Below are 21,020 nucleotides of genomic sequence, written 5' to 3'. Positions count from 1 at the left end.
CGTGCAGTGACAGAATTTACAAGTATGAAGAGAAAAGCAGGGGTATTCCCTCCCCTTACGCCTCAATCTCAGCCTGCTAGTCTCTCCATTCACCAATAAATGTTAGTCAGGAAGGCAACTAATGCAATTCTGTAAAAAATAACAAAACATTTTATACACAAAAAATATCAGATGCATAAAAAAAAAAAAAATCATTGTAAATATACCGAAAATATTTAACCCACATTTCATACCACCCAGTTATTATCTAGAACTCTGATCACAATTCTTTTTTTTTTTTTTTTTTTTTCTTTTTTTTCTTTTTTTTTTTTTTTACAGAGCTCCAAATAACAACTCTCTTCAAATCGTATACATCTGATATGAACAACATTTGTACAAAACTTTTACCAAAGGAACTAACCAGTATGAAAAGATAAGCAGGGGTATTCCCTCCCCTTATACCCATTTCTCAGCCTGCCAGTCTTCCCATTCATCACAACTGGTGTTCCTGTTAAATAATTTACAGAACACTATAAAAAAGAGTGTTGTACATCTAGATTGGACATAGTGTGATGATAACTATAAAGATAATATACACTTGCAGTGCATCCTTAATTTTGTACTATGCTGAATACTTGTGGTTAATCTTCAACTAATCAATCAAATGTAAATAAATACAATTTAAAATTCATAGAATAGCAGCTTTGTCTGTTTTCCCTGTTTGTCCTTCATTCCCCAAAAAAGAATTTAATTATTTTAATGAAATAATGCAAAACTCTGTCTCAAATAAATGTTTAAACATTTTCCATCCTCATTCTTTATAAATAGTAATCATAAATGTATTCAAGATTGCATAATGAAACTGTACAAAATACCACAAATTATTTTTTTAACATTTTTTTTGTCATTCCTCACAGATTTATTCTAATGTAACCAAAACATCTTCGAAAAAAGAGATTTAAACCAATGGCAGCTGCCTGATTGTTCTCACTGGTCACACTAAAGTCCTCTACTTTAACTACTTCATGTATTAACTATGATCATTTAAGGGAGAACTGTAGGCCTCTGAAATTCTAATGTAATCGACATGTCTGGTTGAAAAGACATAAATCTTTACAACTGACTCTCTCCTATCCTTCCTCTCTCTCTCTCTCTCTATTGATTTTTACAAGAATACTAATACACTATATTGTTTGTCAATAATTGTTTCCAAGTCCATCCACATGGCAAAGTCTCTTCTTCTGCATCAGTTGATTTGTAATTTCTCAAGCTCAGTTAATCTACAAAGAAAAAAACAGAATGTCAATTAAAACATGGCAATTAAATTGACAAAATAACATTTTTAATTCTTGATATGTCAGAAGTGATTCATACCATATATACATATAGGATTGATTGATTGATTGTTGCATGCTTAATGTCCAGTGATCAATATATCATGCATATTTTGAACATGCTTAAGGTGGTATGGTTGTCTTTCGCCATCTTGGATTGTAAAAAACAGAGAATCTAAGGTCCAGATTTTCAATCAAGTTAGCAAAATTAGATGCAGAAATGTAGATAACTTATGTGAATTTGCATTTCAAAGAACAAATTTATAAGATTATAACTCATAAATATTAATATTTTTACAAGATTATTTCTGCTTGAATTTTAATAATTTCAAATTGGCATTTTAAGTGAAGTAACTCTGAAATAGTGCATTTTCTGAAGGAATCTACTTGGAATTTTGCTATTTTGAATTTTAGCCAGATAAAACGCACTGTGACCCTTTATTTTCTTTTGATATTTTCAAAGCATTTTCTAAAAGCTAACTTTTCATATTCTATTTTACAATTCTATCATTTAGTTTAGATTCTAATCACATAATGATGTTTTTTCCTGTATAATTCATACAAAATGTGTCATTTTGTAACAACCTGTAGCTTGAAAAAATGTGCTGTGACCTATCATTTTTATAATATTTTTGAACATATTTTAATATTTACTACGCTTTGGCAAAGTATGAACAAATTCTATCATTTTTAATTTAGACTCTCCCATACCACCTTAAAGGAAAGTTACCATGTCATTTTAATTTTTGCATCACATTTATAAGCATTAAACATAACATATAACTGAGAAACGAGAGTATTTAAACTTGCTAGTATCAATGTTTCTTATCAAAATTTCAAACTTTCAAATATTTTGGTCAAGACTGTGGCTCAGGGCTTTGCTCATTGTTGAAGGCTGTACGGTGACCTATAGTTGTTAATTTCTGTGTCATTTTGGTCTCTTGTGGAGAGTTGTCTCATTGGCTATCATACCACATCTTCTCTATTTTTTTATATTAACAGTATTATGGATAAAAAAGGTATGATGATAATCAAGTTTCCATTAATTTGTATAATTGAAGAAGCAATATTTCATAACCATTTTGTTTTTACTGTAAACTTACCTTGAAGTTGGTAATATAGTACTTCCAGGTCCTACTGTCCTAAGATCTTTAAATAGATCACATACAATTCTTATTTCCTGGATATCTGAAGAAGAAAAAATCATGTAGTCTCATCCTTAAAATTTTCCACTAAGTACTTTACTGGGCTGTGCAAACTTAAAGTACTGTTTCAGATTTTTATTTCTTTTAAGGTTATGCATGATTTTAATGTTACAGGTCAATTTTTGACTTGTAATGAGTAGTTTTTCACAACAGTCGCTACCAGTGGAGTCAAAGCTGCTTATCCTTTATTTTCTATTCAGAGCAAGTAAGTGTATATATCCTTCATTGTGGTGGGGTTTGTATTACTAATCTATTTTCAGGATGATTTTTTTTTTTATTGCTCCAATGCAAAAACTACCGGTGCAAAAAAATTTGGTTGAACACTTTATCAGAATATATTAATGTAGACCTTTGGCTTTATGCATTTATCTTGATAGCTTTTCTGAAAACACAGTGAATTAACACACCAAAAATAAAATAAGAGCTATAAGGTTAATTGCAACATGTAATCAGAGTAATGTTGCCATGTTTTTTTTTAGTATAATTACCTTGTCTTTTGTATGTAACAGCTTCAGACTCAGTTGTGATGTGCCTTTCTGTGAGATTTATCAGTTTATAGTCCACTAGTACTGTCCATCCACATGAATACTGGTCACATCAAAACAAATGTCAATAATTCACTTGCTGGTTTCAATTCTGAATTTTAAGTCTATTAACTTCAGTCAGTTCCATGTTTGAATATTTCATTGTCCACTTTTCTAACTGGTCGCATATATCATCATACAATAAGTCCATTAAGTCAAGACATTAAAAAACTGGTTATTATTAGAATATTTCATTATCACTATAGTTACCTATTTGATTCCACACATCTTCTATCATTGTGCCATTACTGGTATATTTTTTTTTAAATACCGGTAGGCAAAAAATTCAAAAGTGCCTATTTAATGTAATTTTTTCAGAAAATTTAGAAGCTTTTTCAATGTTTATTTAAAAAAGTTTAATTACCAAATAATTTTATTTAAAGAAAGGATAATTTAAATCATAATTTGATGAAAATGTTAACTATCAGCTGTAGGGGAGCTTACAAATTATACACAAAATTCACATGAAAGATAGATAGTTCTTGCAGCCTTGTGGCTCAATCTCTGGTGGATAGTTCTCATTGGCATTCTTACTAAATCTCATTGGCATTCTAACCACATCTCATTGGAATTCTAACCACATCTTATTGGCATTATTACCACATCTCATTAGTATTCTTAGCGCATCTCATTAGCATTATTACCACATCTCATTAGCTTTATTACCACATCTCATTAGCTTTATTACCACATCTCATTAGCTTTCTTAGCACATATCATTAGCTCTATTACCACGTCTCATTTGCATTCTTAGCGCATCTCATTAGCTCCATTACCACATCTCATCAGCTTTATAACCACATCTCATTAGCTTTATTACCACATCTCATTAGCATTATTATAACATATCTTTAGCTTTATAACCACATCTCATTAGCATTATTACCACATCTCTTTAGCTTTACTACCACATCTCATTAGCTTTATTACCACATCTCATTAGCTTTATTACCATATATCATTAGCTCTATTACCACATCTCATTTGCATTCTTAGCGCATCTCATCAGCTTCATAACCAAATCTCATTAGCTTTATTACCACATCTCATTAGCATTATTCCCACATATCTTTAGCTTTATAACCACATCTCATTTGCATTCTTAGCGCATCTCATTAGCTCTATAACCACATCTCATTTGCATTCTTAGCACATCTCATCAGCTTTATAGCCACATCTCATTTGCATTCTTAGCGCATCTCATCAGCTTTATAACCACATCTCATTAGCTTTATTACCACATCTCATTAGCTTTATTACCACATCTCATTAGCATTATTACAACATATCTTTAGCTTTATAACCACATCTCATTGGCATTTTTACCACATTTCATTTGCATTCTTAGCGCATCTCATTAGTTGTATTAACACATCTCATTGGTTGTATTAACACATCTCATTGGCATTCTAAGCACATCTCATTGGCATTTTTACCACATCTCAATGGCATTCTAAGCACATCTCAATGGCATTTTTACCACATCTCATTGGCATTCTTCATTGACCACTGGACCAATTATTCTATTTATTTAGAGAATAAACCTTTAACAGATTTTTAAATTGCTTTTCTGAAAATCTTGAATAAGATAAAAGAGGATTTGAGGTATATTTCAATGAGACAGCATGCCAACAACACACTTAACAATATAATTAAGATGGCAAAAATTCTATTCTGTGATAATAGGTGTCTAAAAAATTATTAAATGTGGCCAAATAATAAGTATCTTTGATAAATTTTTTTCTCGTACCAAAAAAGCTTAAGATTATAAAGGTCAGTGTTTTTACTTCATATTTTTTATCCAATAAAAGTGTTTTTGGCATGGAAAATTCTATTACAAAGTTAATTAAGTTTCATTTGGCCAGGAGGAGGCTAATTTTGTATTTACAAACTAACAAATCTGAAAGCTGCTTTAAGCATTTACATTATTTTAATGGGTTTAGTATTTTTTTACCATTGGAGAGTTATGTCCCTTATTATTAGAAAAGATTTGTTTTTTTAATTATAAATTTCACAATGTACCACTTTACAAAACTGAAAAGATTTATTTTGGAAGATTCAAAATTTAAAATCTTATATTGTTTCCTTTAAATAAAAAAGAGCTTAATTCTGCAACAATTATCTTTAACGTTTGTGCTGAAACTAAATTGGAAATTTGGATATAATTACTTTTTAATCTAAAACATGATAAAGGATGTTTTTTGTTTATTCAGACATCTACACTTTTAATCAGCAATACCTCAAACCAGTACAAACATTTCAACAGAAACTTTGGACAACATTAAAAGACACTGAAGGTCGGTGTTTTTTCAGGTGCCATTTATATGGCTTCCGCCAATAAAAACTGGCAGCCTTGTAATAGCCAGGAGTACTACAAGTGGCGTTGAAACAGTCATATCTTTCCAGAATAGATAAATAGCTTGTAGTTACTGAATTATGACAGGCTAGACTGGCTGTTGTTATACAAATTATTAAGGGAGTTTTCCAATGCAAACATTTATTATGCCTCATTTATGGGCATTATGTTTTCTGGTCTGTGCCTCCGTTCGTTCGTCCTGCTTCAGGTTAAAGTTTTTGATGAAGTCCAATCAACTTGAAACTTTGTACACATGTTCCCTATGATATCATCTTTCTAATTTTAATGCCAAATTAGAGTTTTTTCCTCCATTTTCAGAGTCCACTGAACATAGAAAATGATAGTGCGGATGGGGCATCCGTGTACTATGGACACAATCTTATATGTCTTTACCAAATAGGAAGGGAGAAAGGGTTCAGGGGCGGAACCAGCAATCTTTAAAAAAAAGGGGGTCCAACCCAGGAGAAAGTGCGGGTTTTAAATATATATCCCCATTCAAATGCATTATCATTAAAAAAAAAAGGGGGTTCCAACCCCAACCCCTGGATTGGCCACTGGGGTCACAAAAATTTTACAGACTTGGAAATAATTTTGATATGTAATAGACCCATTATTTTAAAACAAAGACTTTCAGACTGGATTTGCATACCAAAAATAAAAATTGGTTTGTATTCCTACTCATATTCATATTGTTAACAAGAAGTTCTCTTTCTAAAAGAAGATATTAAAAACCTATCCCTCTACAAGACTAGTACCTTAAACCCTTATCTGAAAACTCACTCCATCAGTCTCTATTCTCTCTCCCCTATCCCCTCCCCTCTCCCTTCTCATTTCTCTCCCTCTCTTGTCTTCCATCCTTCCAACCTATTTAATTAAGTACCAATTGTTAGTAATGGTTAGTGTTGATACTTTAAGAATAAGATGTTTTTTATATTAAGATACAACCTGTAGAGGGATGGATAATTTTGCATGGAGACATACTTTTCAATTAAATATTTTTAAACCAAATATAAAAATTGATGTTTTCTGTTACTACTAGGAATTGAACAACAGAATGAACAAATAAACAAAAATAAAATGAATATGAATATTTTAAAAAGAATACTTTTCACTACCAATTATAACCACCTCAATGGTCCTATGCTTGCCTGATGTGTTGGAGGTAAAGGGCTCTATCCCATGTATGGACAAACCAAAGACTTTAAAAGGGGTATTTGCTGCTTCTCCCTTAAGCAAGTAGTATTTAAAAGTAAGAGCAAAGTCTAGTTGACTCTGAGTCAGAATAATGTATCCGGAAGGGTTGGAGATCTTTCTCAGACTAACATCCTTTACTTTGGGAAATTCCCAAAATTATACTGATAAACCTTGCATTACGAAATTGTTATCTTAAATGTTCTGTTCTGAAAGTTCCTTTAAAAATCTGTAAAATGGTTTAGGAATAGCTGATACATATATGTTCTACGTCTGATTTTTAAGGGCAATTTGATCTAAAATTTGAAAAATTATTTCACCATTTTTTAACTTTATCTTTAACATCAGACATGAATTATGGTTTTATTAAAATTTAAAGGGAATATATCATTATTCGTCTTCATTTATAAATTTCCATATTATTTATCTTGAAATTTCCAAATGAAGGACAAAAGGTATTAACATTATTTATCTTTATTTAAAATGCATTAACTAATCTTTTGACGTTTTTTTGTTTGTGTTGTTGGTTGCTGTTCACTTACATATATCAAAACAATCCTCAGAAATAAAAATGTATACTCTTAATTATATTTAATTCAAGTTAAAAGAATGTATCCATTCTGTATCATGATATACCGGTAATTAAATCCAAAATTTTAGTTAAAAGAATGAATCCATTCTGTATCATGATATAATTAAATCCCAAATTCCAGTTAAAAGAATGTATCCATTCTGTTTCATGATATAATTAAATCCCAAATTCAAGTTAAAAGAATGTATCCATTCCGTATCATGATATAATTAAATCCAAAATTCCAGTTAAAAGAATGTATCCATTCTGTTTCATGATATAATTAAATCCTGAATTCCACTTAAAAGAATGTATCCATTCCGTATCATGATATAATTAAATCCTAAATTCCAGTTAAAAGAATGTATCCATTCTGTTTCATGATATAACTAAATCCCAAATTCCAGTTAAAAGAATGTATCCATTCCGTATCATGATATAATTAAATCCCAAATTCCAGTTAAAAGAATGTATCCATTCAGTATCATGATATAATTAAATCCCAAATTCCAGTTAAAAGAATGTATCCATTCTGGTTCATGATATAATTAAATCCCAAATTCAATTTAAAAGAATGTATCCATTCCGTTTCATGATATAATTAAATCCCAAATTCCAGTTAAAAATGTATCCATTCTGTATCATGATATAATTAAATCCCAAATTCCAGTTAAAAGAATGTATCCATTCCGTATCATGTCCTTCATGATATAATTAAATCCCAAATTCCAGTTAAAAGAATGTATCCATTCCATATCATGATATAATTAAATCCCAAATTCCAGTTAAAAGAATGTATCCATTCCGTTTCATGATATAATTAAATCCAAAATTCAATTTAAAAGAATGTATCCATTCCATTTCATGATATAATTAAATCCCAAATTCCAGTTAAAAGAATGTATTATCCATTCCGTATCATGATATAATTAAATCCCAAATTCCAGTTAAAAGAATGTATCCATTCCGTTTCATGATATAATTAAATCCCAAATTCCAGTTAAAAGAATGTATCCATTCCGTTTCATGATATAATTAAATCCCAAATTCCAGTTAAAAGAATGTATCCATTCCGTTTCATGATATAATTAAATCCCAAATTCAAGTTAAAAGAATGTATCCATTCCGTTTCATGATATAATTAAATCCCAAATTCCAGTTAAAAGAATGTATCCATTCCGTATCATGATATAATTAAATCCCAAATTCAAGTTAAAAGAATGTATCCATTCCATATCATGATATAATTAAATCCCAAATTCCAGTTAAAAGAATGTATCCATTCCATATCATGATATAATTAAATCCCAAATTCCAGTTAAAAGAATGTATCCATTCTGTTTCATGATATAATTAAATCCCCCAAATTCCAGTTAAAAGAATGTATCCATTCTGTATCATGATATAATCAAATCCCAAATTCAAGTTAAAAGAATGTATCCATTTTGTTTCATGATATAATTAAATCCCAAATTCCAGTTAAAATAATGTATCCATTCCGTATCATATAATTTAATCCCAAATTCCAGTTAAAAGAATGTATCCATTCCGTATCATGATATAATTAAATCCCAAATTCCAGTTAAAAGAATGTATCCATTCCATATCATGATATAATTAAATCCCAAATTCAAGTTAAAATAATGGACCCATTTCTGCATCACGATATAATTAAACCCCAAGCATTTTTTTTCTTTTTTTTTCTATTTTTCTTAAAATCATTAAAAATCATCACCCATGCATATTTTTTTTTTCTTTTTTTTTTTACTATTTTTCTTAAAATCATTAAAAACCATCACCCATGCATATTTTTTTTTTTTTTCTATTTTTCTTAAAATCATTAAAAACCATCACCCATGCATATTTTTTTTTTTTTTCTATTTTTCTTAAAATCATTAAAAACCATCACCCATGCATATTTTTTTTTTTTTTCTATTTTTCTTAAAATCATTAAAAACCATCACCCATGCATATTTTTTTTTTTTTCTATTTTTCTTAAAATCATTAAAAACCATCACCCATGCATATTTTTTTTTTTTTTCTATTTTTCTTAAAATCATTAAATACCATCACCCATGCATTTTTTTGTTTTTTTCTATTTTTCTTAAAACTATATACACATTTGACACGTACCACATTTTCATAAATAATTTTTCTGTTTCCTTCTGAAAATCTTTAACAAAAATATTGAAAAACAGTTTTGAAATGGTCATTCCCCTTTTTACACAAAAATTTGACAACTTAAATATGTTACATTTACAATAAAATTTACAAATTATTTAAAAACAACAAAAGTGTGAAAAGAGATATAGGCACCAAACTTACTTTTCTGAAACATGTGTATCCATTTCTTTGAGTTCAAAGTTCATTGTAAAGCCAATTCTGTCATCAATACAAACTGAACAACTAAATTTGGATTCCAATGGATATCAGATACCAGTAAATTTGGAGAATGCAGTGCACCTATGGATTTGAATTTGATTTTTTTGGTGTTTTAACACCACTTTTAAGCACTACTTTGGCTATTTCATGGCGGCCAGTTTGTATTGGTGGAGGAAGCCAGAGTGCCTGGAGAAAACCACTGACCTTCAATAGGAAAACTAACAACCCTAAGTCAATTAAGATTGGAGTCATGTGCACCCGCACGAGCAGGGTTCGATCTCACAACCTCAGTGTTGACTGGCTAGTGATTACAGTAGTAACTACTTAGACCACTTGGCCACCGAGGCTCCCATGTTCCTATGGATACCTTATTTACATTGGTAAGACACATGGGATGTTCCTATGGATACCTTCATTACTTTGGAGAGAAACATGTGATGTTCCTATGGATACCTTCATTACTTTGGAGAGAAACGTGATGTTCCTATTGATACCTTTATTACTTTGGAGAGGAACATGTGATGTTCCTATGGATACCTTCATTACTTTGGAGAGGAACATGTGATGTTCCTATGGATACCTTTATTACTTTGGAGAGGAACATGTGATATTCCAATGGATACCTTCATTACTTTGGAGAGAAACATGTGATGTTCCTATGGATACCTTCATTACTTTGGAGAGAAACATGTGATGTTCCTATGGATACCTTCATTATTTTGGAGAGGAACATGTGATGTTCCAATGGATACCTTCATTACTTTTGAGAGGAACATGTGATGTTCCAAAGGATACCTTCATTACTGTGGAGAGGAACATGTGATGTTCCTATGGATACCTTTATTACTTTGGAGAGGAACATGTGATGTTCCTATGGATACCTTTATTACTTTGGAGAGGAACATGTGATGTTCCTATGGATACCTTCATTACTTTGGAGAGGAACATGTGATGTTCCTATGGATACCTTTATTACTATGGATACCTTTATTACTTTGGAGAGGAACATGTGATGTTCCAATGGATACCTTCATTACTTTGGAGAGGAACATGTGATGTTCCAATGGATACCTTTATTACTTTGGAGAGGAACATGTGATGTTCCAATGGATACCTTCATTACTTTGGAGAGGAACATGTGATGTTTCAATGGATACCTTCATTACTTTGGAGAGGAACATGTGATGTTCCAATGGATACCTTCACTACTTTGGAAAGGAACATGTGATGCTCCTATGGATACCTTCATTACTTTGGAGAGGAACAAGTGATGTTCCTATGGATACCTTCATTACTTTGGAGAGGAACATGCGATGTTCCAATGGATACCTTTATTACTTTGAAGAGGAACATGTACTGTAATGTTCCTATGGGTATATTAATTTCTGGTAAAAATGGGACATGTTCCCATGGATACTCTAAATTCAGGGAACATCTAATTTACCAAATTTAAAACTTTAAAAAGAAGCTTAGAAAAGGACGGAGGATCTTTTTATCACTTTATTTAAATTCTGTATCTTCAGGTTTCCGTCCCCCTTTTTTCTGTTAAAATTTGTTCTTTATTTTTTTTTAAGAGGGGAGGCTATTTCAATTAATCTAAATTTTAAATATTTAGCTTCCAATCTCTGTTTCACATCAAAATTTATCTCAACGAAGGAGATGTGTGAAACATATATTTAATTTGAAGGAAAATTTAACAGTTATTATAAGTTAATATGAAGGATTTGGTTATTCTGGGTTTTTTATAATTTGTCCTTTGTCTATTATTAATTGAAAATGACTTTAGGGATTATGTTTTTGAGACAGCAACTAAACAACACAAAAAACCTGGACTCCAGAGGTCAATATAGTCTCCAACAAAAACAAGTTTCTATACTATAGGTCAAGTACTTAATTGTATGTTTTTGTGGTTTTTTTACAACACAAAATTGTTTAAATAGAGTGAGATTTTATTTACTCAATTTTAATGAAAGGAATTCAGAAACACGCATAAGTGTTTAAACCAAAGGTTTCTAATGAAATGTTCAATTGATGTTTTAAAGTTTAAAAGGTACACTTTGGTTCTTGTTTGACAACTTTAAGAAAGACCACTTTAATGGTTAATTTGAACACTGGAATATCTTTATTAAAAACTGAAAGTTTAAACGGGAATATTTTTTCATTATCATTTTTATCCAAAAGTACTGGGGTATTTGTGCTCCACAAACTTCAAAGCAACAATAAAATCATCACAACAATGTGAATACAACATTAACACATAACTTACTTCATTCAATGGACAGCAACTCTTTCCCCATTCCCTCTTTTATCTCCCCCAGTTCACCAGGCCATGGATGTAACCTTCTCCCTCTTTTATCTCCCCAAATACACCAGGCCCTGGGTTTCCCCTCTCCTTTTATCTCCCCACTTCACCAGAGTCCCTGGGTTTCCCCTCCCCTTTCTTTAAGCCCTAAAATCCCAGGCCAAGGTATTTCCCTTATTCCTCCCTACCTGCCCAAAATCCAAGTCCCAGGTCAATTTTAAATAGATGTTGCTATATTGGGCTAGGAGTTAATTAAATAGAACAATGAAAGAAAACATCAGCAAGCCAGCATAAGCTTTACATGTTAATTTATATATGCAATGCTAATTATCTTATGCAGGTATGCAGGTTTATGCAGATTGTGCAGTGTTAGATACATTGTTATACTTGACTTGCCAGTGTTAACTTTGGATATACTTTATATTTTTGTAAAAAAAGAAATTTTAACCCAGCAAGTTATGTAATAATGTTGTACTCAGACACTATAATAATGCAATATCATTCACATCAAGTTGTTGAAAGCCCAAATCTTTTGCTGAATTAAAAATTTTAAACTTACTTCATTGCAAGAAAAAAGAATTTTTAATTATTTTGCTTTATTATTATTTTTTTTAGATATTTTGTTAATTTTGTCTACTCTTTTCTTTATAGATATTTAGTTAATTTAGTCGACTTTTTTCTTTATAGGTATTTAGTTAATTTAGTCGACTTTTTTCTTTATAGATATTTAGTAAATTTTGTGGACTTTTTTCTTTAAAGATATTTAGTAAATTTTGTGGACTTTTTTCTTTATAGATATTTAGTAAATTTTGTGGACTTTTTTCTTTATAGATATTTAGTAAATTTTGTGGACTTTTTTCTTTATAGATATTTAGTAAATTTAGTCGACTTTTTTCTTTATAGATATTTAGTAAATTTTGTGGACTTTTTTCTTTAAAGATATTTAGTAAATTTTGTGGACTTTTTTCTTTATAGATATTTAGTAAAATTTTGTTGACTTTTTTCTTTAAAGATATTTAGTAAATTTTGTCGACTTTTTTTTTTTATAGATATTTAGTAAATTTTGTTGACTAATTTTGAACTATAAACACTAAACATATTGTATAGATGCCTATCTTTGTTGAAGACTATGTTGACCTAAAGACGCCTTGTTTTTGTTGTTTGTTAAGTACCCCTCATTGATGTATACCAAATATATTCTTTAATTTATCAGAAGCTGCCAAATTAAGATACAGAAACCTTTTTTAATATTTTTTTAAATTTTAAGAGAGTGGTCAAGGTTAAAATGAACAAATGCGAAATTTTTGGGATGTTTAATAGGAAATTAGTGATATTTTCTTTTTTTGTTTGACTTCTGATCTGTTACTTTTTATAAATGCTCTCAATGAATTATAAAACAGAAGTGGTCATTTTATCCTTCATCCAGAAGTGAAAATTGCTGAAAAAAATTCCTTTATTTAAACTATGAAATTTATGTAGGGGACTTTAATGTTCATTTTCTTTCTAAAGGGGGGTGACAATTTAATGTTTTAAATGAGTCAAAGGAAATATTTTGTATTTTTCATCAAAATTTCAAAAGCTAAATGGAATGTTGCACTGTTATGCTGGATTTTTTTGCCCCATACATGGACATTATGTTTTCTGGTCTTACCCGGTCTTCTGTTTGTCGGTCCGTTCTTTTGTTTGTCTGTTCGTTCGTCTGTCACACTTCAGGTTAAAAATTACTCTGGTATTAGATGCAACTTTTAGATTTTAAATTTTAACAGGATGTGGCTATGTATTAACTAAACGGTGGCTAATCTTTGGCAAGCGTTTTACTGACGGTCAGAAGAAGACCAAGGGATGACCATATTTTTATACGCCAGTCAACCCTTGGGGAAGGGAGTTATTTTTGTGAAAATAGGTACACATATATTTAAAGCTGTTTAGCAGGAAAATGCTTCTTACATGTGCTTGTTGCTTTTAAGCAATTAATCATATCTGTGATCCTGCTAACAGATATAATCATTCTGTAGAAGTAAACATTGGCCTTGACCTGACACTGCATATCTTTGACCTTACAAATAACCATTCTTACAAATAGTTTGATCTTAAATCTAGTAGACCTCTACCATTTAAAGGAGTAATGACCATTCTATTCTTGTCAATGTTGACCTGAACTTTAAACCTCTAACCTATGACCAAACTTTAAAAGAAAATGTTGACCTGAAATGATTGGATATCTATACTGATTGACCTTGACCTGGCTGATAATTATGGTGATCCATTTTGACAGTTGTCCAGCCTGAAAGTTTAACGTGTGTTGGATAAAAAGAACAGTGGTTACAAAAAGACAGACACACTCTTTATAAATTTCCAAGTTAAGTAAATTAAACATTAAAAACTTTCATTTAAATTAAAACAAAATATTTTCATAAAACTTTAATGATTAAATAGCCAAAATTATTAAAACACTCATTCTGAAGTTTTGAAGAAATTGTGTTACTTAGCAAAGAATGAAAATCTTTCAAAAATAAACTGAATGACCATAAATCAAAACAAAAATTTCAAGTTTCAAAAATTAGCTTTTCCAAACATTTTTTTTTAAACTAAAACAAAAATTTATACTTTTCCAAACTTTTTTTTTTAAACTAAAGCAAAAATTTATACTTTTCCAATTTTTTTTTTCCAAAGAAAATATACAAAATGTATATGTATTTATCAAAAATTAACCAAAAAATAAGACAGCTGAGATAGTTTGGTATGAAGTAACAAGGCAGCCTAGCACTCTAGCCACCTGTCTCCACCCAGCAAACCTCCCAGCTGCCTCAGGGACAGGAGCAACCTCAACCACTGGAGCAGGGATCACCTCCCAGTCCAAAGGAACACCTACATCATTACCTATAACAACATATGGTGTGACTGGAGTGGCTGGAACCTCAACCTCTTCAGGACCATACCAAACAGTCTCTTCAGCGTGGTTGGTTGTTGCATCCTCGTCCACTACCTCCTCGAACACAACAGTCTCCTCCTCTGTTGGCAGGAAAGACACAGTCTCCTCCAGGAACCAGTCGGCTGGGTCCTCCACCGTTGTGTCCATACCACACAGCACAGAGGCCTCCACAGACAGCTCAATGACCTCTTCCTCCTCCAGAGTTGACTCCAGAACCGAGAGCTCCTCGCCAGCGAACTCCACCTCGACCATATCATCCTCGTCAATGATAACTTCATCAGCTATTTGTATAGCTGCTTCAGGAACCATGACCGAGAATAATCGTGCACGAGGTACGACTGCTTCGAAATGTTCAGGTTGATCATTTCTTGGCAGCTCAGGAGAGGCAACTGGGACAAGTACTGGTTCAGGCTCCAACCCTAAAAGACGACGAGAGCATCGTGGTGCCTCTACTCGTGGAGCCACATAGCCGTATGGCATACCAACTCGTCGGAGACGCCTGTTCATATGGTTGTCCACGTAGGTCCTCACACTGAAATATAATAAATTGAATATAATACATATTCTGCTTTCCCACTTTTTTTTTAACATAACATTCACATGTCAAACTATACAAACTTTGATTATGAATTTAAATCATTGAGATACTGTAAATTCAGAAATTATTACATCAATTTATAATTGTGATTTTTTAAGAAAGTACTAAATTATTCATTTAAAAAAAAATATTACTAATTTCTAAATTTACAGTAACAAAGAAAATAAATAGAAATAATTCAGTTTCAGAAAATAAGCTATTATAGCCAAATAAGAAGCAAGTTAAGAACAGGCTTTTTTTCAAGTTTATATGCATGTTTTCTTAAGTTTGGACATTAACAAAACAGGCAAAAACAAGAATGTGTCCATAATACACAAGTGCCCCAATCGCACTATCGTTTTCAATATTCAGTGGACCTTGAAATTGGGGTAAAGGCTCTAATTCAGCATTAAAATTAAAAAGATCATATCATAAGGAACATGTGTACAAAGTTTCTAGTTGATAGGACTTCAACTTCATCAAAAACTACCGTGACCAAAAACTTTAACCTGAAGCGGGACAGACAGAGGAACGGATGAACAGACCAGAAAAAATAAATGGGGCATAAAAATAAGTTGAGAAATCGTCCCGGTTTCCACAACATTAAGACAATTGAAAACAGAGCTTAGGGTTCAACATACTTAATATCAAAGTCAGAAAGGTCAATTTGATGTTTAAAGTTATCTATTGTCAACATACGAGTTGTATTGTCTCCTATCTAATATTGACAAGTTTTCATTCAAGTTTGCTGAAAGTCTGAATTTGTGTTATTTGTGATGTCATGAAAACACTTATACATAAAGTTTTACGAAATTGACATATTTCATTAATCTGGTCATTGATTTAGCTATAATTATAAATCATTGAGTGTGATATGATATTTATCCAATCGAGACAGTTAAATTTTCAAATTTAAAATGCAAGGCTTGCCAGAGCGTTTTTAATATTTAAAATTTAACTGTCAAGAATGGATAAATATCATATCACACTCAATGATTTATAATTATACCAGATTTGGTGGTGGAATCAGTTTCTCTAGGGATTTTTATGCTAAAATGCAAGCAAACTTATTCCTTTTTTCATGATTTATCTGAAAAAGATGTGTTCTTTCTATACAACGTCATCAGACATGGTCCCCTTTTTTAATGACGTCACAATAAGAGATTCAGAGGAAAGCAAGAAAATGTGACGTCATAATCGAAATTTTACCAATGAATGATCTGAGATCAAATGAACCACACGTTGATTAAATAAAAATGATCAACCGGTTTGGAAAACAATAAATCGGCTTAGAATTAGAGAAATATAAATATATATAATAATTGTGTGCTTCATAATGACAATATATTGTAGTTTAAAATTTTAGCCGTTTTGAAATCTCATCAAACCTCATGCTTTCCCCCGTCTGTACCCAAAATGAAAATACCTCATATAAGTGATTTAGTTTTCAATTGTTTTAAGCTTTATAAGTAGTTGTAATAAATTAATTTGGTGTAAGCCTTTGAAAATATTACCATGAATGCTTTAGATTCCAGTTTAGAAGGCATGAAATTTTGTAAGTTTAATGGTAATTATCTGACCATCTAAAACTTGAAATTAAAGGATTAAACTGTAAAAAAATCAAGTGTTGTTTTTCAACAAAAAAATCAAGGGGTGATAATTGTATTAAAAGGAGTAGGGGCAGTAAGGCACATATTTGGCCCAAAAATTACTGCAAATTTAAAAGTTGTCATACATATTCTAAACTTACTGAAAACTTGACTACGGTACAAGGAATTCAGAAAAACAAAATAAGTTAGACATTTAACAAGTTTCCATGGCAACAAATCATGACTTAATTTGCATGTTTTGTAAAATTTCGTGATATTTCTTATTTTTCATTAAATTTCAAGTATATTTTAGATTGAAAAAATATGTGCTTACCCAAGAAACAACTTTATATTTGGTGAGATTATGTCAATGTTATAATAAAGCTTCTGTTAAATTATTTTGTTATTTCTTGGCTGCACACGATTTTTCCACAATGGAAATAAAGATAGAAAACTGCAAAAATTCTGTATTTTTCATTGTTTTTGTGAAAACAGTACATATTATGACGTAATTGTGACGTCATCAGATAAAAATCTTTGTGTTTTTCATTTATATTTCTTGACCCTATGCATTTCTAAACATAATGTGCCAATTTGAAATAGTTATCTAACATTTTATTTTCTTGGGCCAAAACCAGGCCTTAATGCCCCGCCCCCACTCCTTTACAGGACAAATTGAATTCTTCAAAAAAGTAAGGCATGTGACCCCCTTTTGTCTTTTTATTTGATATTTTTCTGTGCAATTTATAAAATAAAATACTCTCATTGAATCATTACCAATTCTATTGTTTAATGTTTCCTCTTCTTCACTGAGGACAACTAGGTATGCCTGCAGACAGTTGGGGCAAAAATGGAAATAATATTCAAGCCTGATACAGGTCTGAATTTAGATTGTAATTGAATATTTGACATATTATAGGTTTCTGAATAAATGTAGTCAAAGAAGTTGAAATTGGTCATGTGAATTGAATTTATATTCAATTAAAGATTTCTTGTTGTTGTGCAATACACTGTTGCTCATTACTTAGTAAATCTGTTGTCAGACTCAACAAATAAAGTTAAATTTATTCTCAATATCATATTAGAAATTTATAAAAATCAAAAGAGAGCTTACATGAATAGATGTAAATAATTCACTTTAAGTTTCATTAGAATTGCTGAAAGCATTTTTGAGTTTTTGTGCGAAAACTGAAAAATACCCCTTTATTATGAATAAAACCCTGTAATCAGAAACTTAAAAACTAAAATTTATAAAAATCGAAAGGGAGCTCATGTCAATAGATATAAACAATTCACCACAATTTCTTGCAACTTGGTGAAAGCATTCTTGAGTTATTGTATGAAAACTGGAAAATCCCCCTTTTTTTAATTTATAAAACCCCATAACTCTTAAACATATAATCTAAAATTTATAAAAATATATTATATCATGTCAATAGAAATTAACAATTCACCAAAGTTTTATGCAAATTGGTTCAAGCGTATTTGAGTTAATGTCCAGCATGTTGATGAATGACGGACAGACTGACGGACAATGGTATACCATAATACGTCCCATAAATGTGCATATAAAAATTAAGTTTCCCCTATATAAATAAAATAATTGATTTCGTTAATTTCAATGTATCTTGGGGAACACTGGTCTATCTTCAGCATATCAATAAAAAAAATTCAAAGGGTGAACAACAATGAAACTACAGCAACCCAACAAAACAAATAACTAAAGGACATCTAGGTCAACAGTTGTTGATTTCAAAACAGATAAGTGTCTTTACTTTACTTGTTATTTTTGACATTCTGTTGATCCCCATGTCTGCTTATACAAGATATTTGAACACAAAACTTCTACATTAGAATGCCCAAGTAAAGTCACCTTAAGCTTGTACCCAAGACCTTGACTAACATTAATTTGGCTCGTTTAATTTTTATAAAATTTTGACACAATATTTGATTTGATCCTTTGAAAGAAATATAAAAATTTCAAAAATCTTCAACAAATCACTTTATCGGAAAAATTTCATTGGATACATAGCAGTTTGGCAAACTAATTTTGATCATTGAGAAGCTTAATATTTTCTTTAAAACAATACAATGCGATTAACGGTTTATCTGATTTTACAGAGTTGTCTCCCTGTAGTGTTGGGTATCACCTTAATGTCAGATATTTATTCAGTCTCTCTACAGGTCCCAAGTTTATCATCTTATCATAGAATGATAAAGAGGCAAATTGTTGCTGTGCTTTTTTTATTCAATTATTTTATGGGCAGGTTAGTGCATTCAAAAGACTACTTGTAAATCTTGAACTTGATGAATGCTAGAATTATTGGGCATACATTTTCTGATAGGTAAATTAAAATAAACAAAACATTTTGTCTGTATCCTGAACATGATGAAAAAATCTTTTTGGTTACTCATTATATTGCATTTAGAAAGAAAACAAATTTATAATAATGATATCTATATATGAATACATAAATGTTTAAGACTTTTCTCTGCCCTTCTGGAATATATCTATTTGCAACTTTGAAAACATTTTAGTCTAGTCTGGTTTTTTGGAGACAAAATTTATTCATTTGCATCAATCCATCTCATCTTAGTTGTTTGACAGTCAGAAACAATGCAAAATAAACTTTATAAAATATTTTAAAGGGTTCCATGAACCCTGTGTTTTGCCTGTTATGTTTCTCTTGCTTCTTGTTAAGATTTAAAGATAATTCTTAAAAGCAAATTTGAGTTTTCCTACAATTTGTGATGACAGACAGATGCACATTGAAACCATGCTGAACAGGTTATTTTTGTTATTTTACTTTATATCATAGAAAAGCTTCTAAGGGTTGTTCAAAATTTGTATATATAATAATTGCATAAGTTTTGACAAAGTTATTGATGTCTTAATGAACTATTACCACAGACCGAGTCTTAAAGTTATAATATAGGGATACAGATGGATTATGTAGGATTTCTACATCTATCTTCCACAACAAAACGTTAAAGACTCAACAAAAATTACAGAAAAAATAATTTCCTTATAAATGTTCTCCAAATCATGCATTAAGTATGAAAGCTTCTGTCAACATTTTATAAAATTCTATGATGGTTATTGATGTCTAATTAATTTTAATCCAAGACTTTACCTAAATGTTAACTACAAATAAATGAAGAATGTGTCCATGAGACATAGATGATGTAACATAATAAAGGGACATAACTCAAGAATGATAAAAGTGATAAATTTGATCAGAGTTTTGTGGTTATAAGCATTGTGTATAAGTTTTATACAAATTGGTTGAGGCAAACTTAAGAGAACGGCAACCAATTTCAGCAAGTACAAACAGACTCGCAAGGATAACACTTAATGCCTACTCCGTTGCAGTATTTTTTAAAAGCTATTATATTCCTCTAGATACACACACACAAAATTCATAATGGGTTTGGCAACTGTAAGTGTAATGCATGATCACACAAGCAAGTCCATTTACCACTAAAATACTATAAAAAAAAATTCTTGACATATTGGATGCTTATAGATCTTGAATAACAGACTTGTTATTTCTTAATCATAAAAAAGCTGCAAAAGTTTTATAAATTTCTATGAAGGTTTGACAAAGTAATTAATGTGCAACAAACTTTAACTCCAGACTGTATCTACTTGTAAAGTGTAAAAAAAAAACAAGTCCATTTATCATGATTTATCAGTTAAATAAGGAAAAAAATATATTTAGAAAAGTTTGCTCTGACTACTGTATTTTGGTCATAACTAAGCTTCTGTCCTTATTTCCATGAAGATTTGACAAAATTATTGATGATTGAAAATCTTAACCTCAGACTGTATCTACATGTTAGTTTTTAAACTAAGTCCATTTATCAGTAAATTACGGGAAAATGAAAATTATTATTTTCAAAATTTTAATTGCTCTGGATTACTGTTTTTTGGTCATAAACAAACTTCTGTCCAAATATCCTAAAATTCGATGAAGGTTTACATAGTTATTGATAAATGAAAAACTTTAACCTCAAG

At 30.6% G+C, this 21,020-nt stretch overlaps 1 long non-coding RNA gene across 15 annotated transcripts; it reads right to left on the bottom strand.

Moving 5' to 3' along the window:
- Nucleotides 1-265: 265 nt before the first annotated feature.
- On the bottom strand, nt 266-14,479 carry LOC127725209 (uncharacterized). Of its 15 annotated transcripts, none has more exons than XR_007992853.1 (7): nt 10,846-14,479; nt 10,760-10,802; nt 10,441-10,673; nt 10,226-10,311; nt 3,007-10,182; nt 2,417-2,501; nt 266-1,259 (listed from the first exon to the last, which is right to left on the bottom strand). It is a non-coding gene; the product is annotated as an uncharacterized LOC127725209 (long non-coding RNA). The 15 variants fall into 15 exon arrangements; XR_007992857.1 differs by having other exon boundaries at nt 10,889-14,479; XR_007992860.1 differs by having other exon boundaries at nt 10,932-10,944.
- Between the last annotated feature and the right edge of the window lie 6,541 nt (nt 14,480-21,020).

Source organism: Mytilus californianus, unplaced genomic scaffold (genome assembly GCF_021869535.1).
Source record: "Mytilus californianus isolate M0D057914Y unplaced genomic scaffold, xbMytCali1.0.p SCAF_15, whole genome shotgun sequence".
Lineage (NCBI taxonomy): Eukaryota > Metazoa > Mollusca > Bivalvia > Mytilida > Mytilidae > Mytilus > Mytilus californianus.
Note: the sequence above shows the minus strand (reverse complement) of the source record. Positions and strands in the feature narration are given on the sequence as shown.